Below are 3,856 nucleotides of genomic sequence, written 5' to 3'. Positions count from 1 at the left end.
TAGTGTATGTACATAACACACACCCACAAACATCTGAGAACAAGCCATGAGAACACAAGGGTTGTATTAAGATTTACAAATGACCATGGACACATTTTGGTTTTGTTTGAAAAAGCGTTTAAAAACTCTGTATAAAAATGTATACAGAATATAAGAAGTATTTCATTATGTTAGATAGAGCACCCAAAATAGTGTGTTATTGTTGTTGTTAAGGAATTGTCATGATTATGCTTATTTATGCATGATGGACAGATGTATAATGTCAAGCCATATTTACTTGAATAGCAAAGACATTTTATGAGCTTATATGAATTGAAAGGCTTTATAAGGAATAAGTGTACATTTCTACATTTAATACATTTGTACATTATACAGTGCGAACTGCAAAAATTTGATAAAACTCTAGTGTTTAAGTTATATATATATATATATGTGTGTGTGTGTGTGTGTATATTAATAATTTCAATTAAAATAATGTGAAAGAAAACATTTAAACATGAAAAATGTGATCGGTTAAGCATCATACGCCTAACAGATCTTGTGTCATATTGTTGAAAACATGCGCTTTTGGGTCGCGATTTGGTTTGTAGCTTCACCAGACATTAGTAAACCACAGTGGATCGCATTTATTTAGGCTATTTAGAGCAGGTGTTCTCGATTCAAGCCAGCCCAAACCAGCAGATCATGACCTAGATCTTCAGGAAATCCTCACATGATATTACATGCTGCTTTGCTAAAGCTAAAGTACATCCGGGACTCTATCACGTCGCAATGTACTTTCGGGAAGTTCAACCAATAGGAATCTAGGTAGGGTAGATGACCAATCGGAGGCTGTTCTACAGCGGGAGCATGATTGGATTGGATTGATCGCTCTGATTGACAGCTCTTGCATTTACCTTTCGCCACTGGAAGATCATGGAAACACTTGCATTTTTACAACACTATAAGTGTGTCCCATCACGTAATGAAAAGTTCGACACACACTTGTGGTCTTCACACCCACTTGAAGACTTCAGCCAAATACAGGAAATACGTCATTTAAGTAATCAAGTGGTCAAGTGCAAAGACTGCAAGTGTGGGTATTTGGCCAAAGCCATTACATGCTGCTTTGCTAAAGCTAAAGTACATCCGGGACTCTATCACGTCGCGATGTACTTTCGGGAAGTTCAACCAATAGGAATCTAGGTAGGGTAGATGACCAATCGGAGGCTGTTCTACAGCGGGAGCACGACTGGATTGGATTGATCGCTCTGATTGACAGCTCTACCAGACATTAGTAAACCACAGTGGATCGCATTTATTTAGGCTATTTAGAGCAGGTGTTCTCGATTCAAGCCAGCCCAAACCAGCAGATCATGACCTAGATCTTCAGGAAATCCTCACATGATATTACATGCTGCTTTGCTAAAGCTAAAGTACATCCGGGACTCTATCACGTCGCAATGTACTTTCGGGAAGTTCAACCAATAGGAATCTAGGTAGGGTAGATGACCAATCGGAGGCTGTTCTACAGCGGGAGCATGATTGGATTGGATTGATCGCTCTGATTGACAGCTCTTGCATTTACCTTTCGCCACTGGAAGATCATGGCACATCTACCATGATCTTATTACTTATTACTCTTTTTTTTTTCTATGTCCTTATGCAGCCTCGTTGTTACAGATTGTGTGATTTGTTCACTGATCTATATATAGATCAGTGGGTTTGTTACATTTGTCTCTTTAAGGAACCAAACACGTGTCTGTTTTAATGAAGTGTCTCTTACGACTTTTATCCCAAACGGATAACGGTGTAAAGCACGGGCCGTTTAACCAGCTGGAATGTATTGACAGAGAGCCATTCATGCAGAGGAATTTAGAGCAACTTCACGCAGGGATCACATTCACTATGAATGAGGCCAGAGCTGTGACCGCTGTGAAAAACATCCTGCAAACTCTGACCACTGACATGCAGGAAAACGGTTCGGAAAACGCGAGAAAAAACACCGGCCAAGTTTATGAATGTAAGTGACTACATCTGCAACAGTAGCGAACGTTTGTCAATGAGAGCGACAGTAATAATGCAGCGGAATGACTCACTGCGGTAGTGCACAGATATACTGCCTACCATTTATATATTTAAATGCATTTCATTAAAACGATTAAAAAAATACATAATTTAAATGCTATTTTACTCTCTCTCTAAAGTAATATTAAATAAAAGGTAAGTATATAATCTCTAATCTATAAATAATTGAAAAGATAATTATATGTAAATTATTTATTTTTAAATAATTATATTATATATAATTATTTTAAATATATTTATGAACATATGTACATAAAATATTAGTCTACTATAAAATAAATCTGATTTGATTAGTTATTCATTAATTTAAGTTGAATTTAAATCATGTTTTTGTTTTTAAATGGTTTTAATTAAATCATTAAAACCATTAATTCATATTAATTTTAAACCATTAAAAACAAATCCATCATTTAGATATAATTCTTTATTCTAAAATAATTTAAATAATTAAAAATTAATTATTCGTTACTTTAAATTAAGTTATTTGTTTCATTATAAATTACTAATATCAATTATTTTAATATAAATTCACTATAAATTACTTATACTAATATTTAATTATTCATTTAATTATTAATGAATAAATTACATAAAGACTCACAATAGCAGTAGTGTTCTGTCAGCTTTTGACTAAATTAACTGATCAAACAAGAACGCTTGACAGCTGAATGTAGACAAATGTGTACGCAGCCCACATGCTGTTTCAGGTCAGACCTCCACAGGCTACCCCATGAGAAAATCCCCAAAATATCTGGCAGATTCTTCTTTAAGGCCTCATTAATGTGCTGTTAAGTGCAGCCAAAGAAGCTCCATGCGATTCAGCGTATTCAAATGCAAAGAATCTAAACTGAAATTAGGATAGTGAGGTCCAGATAGGCATTAGATGCGTGTCCTAAATGTGTGCCACCTCATACTGTGCACAGTCTGTTACCTCTTGTCAGTTCTGAACGTAGCCAACTTCTTACAGACTAGCAATTCTGTATGCTGCATTCACAAGCAGAAACGCCTTCGAATATACTGCACATTGTCTTTTTCATTTTTTTTCCCCTGCATCATTGCGGTTTTGGTTGTGTGCTAATATTGATCTTAAACTGTCAATCACTTGTGTGCATTGTTTGCTGTGGCTCTGTTGTTGTGATTTGGACCAGTGTGTTTGAGAAACTTGTCCCATCCAGTGCTGAATAAATTACATGCTTCACCCTTAAATTTTCCCACCCGTATTTTTGGAGACCTACCCAAACCGTAAATTCTGCCTACACCCCAGAGGTGAAGATATGTAACACATGCTGCAGTGAGGATCTTCCAGCCTCAGAAGGAATGACAGGTCATTGGCAATAACTTAAAACGAATTAGCTAGACATTCTTAACCTCTTCTGACCTCACAGTTATCCCACTCCACCCAATGCACTTTGTTGTGAGAGTGTTGAGAAGATACACATGAGCCGTGTCCTCCATGGGACCTAGCAGGAGACCCCATGGCCTGACTCTTAATAAGGGAGGGATGAGAGGAATTAATCAGCTCGAGGAATGGGCCTAAGGTTAAGCCCTGCAAATATGTGATAAATGATGGCTATGTAATGCATATTTCAATCTCTGTACAATAATAAGCAGAGATATGTTTTGATAGATAAACGAGGCCTGTGGAAAATGAGGTTCAAATAAACAGAGGAGTGAAATTTTCATCTCAGAAAGTTTGCTGTTGGAAAGTTCAGTGCTCAGGTTTCAGTCAGAGAAGAAACTGTTCTATCTATCTATCTATCTATCTATCTATCTATCTATCTATCTATCT

This window comes from Sinocyclocheilus rhinocerous, unplaced genomic scaffold (assembly GCF_001515625.1).
Source record: "Sinocyclocheilus rhinocerous isolate Xijiao unplaced genomic scaffold, SAMN03320098_v1.1 scaffold790, whole genome shotgun sequence".
Lineage (NCBI taxonomy): Eukaryota > Metazoa > Chordata > Actinopteri > Cypriniformes > Cyprinidae > Sinocyclocheilus > Sinocyclocheilus rhinocerous.
This window is presented reverse-complemented; position numbering follows the sequence as displayed.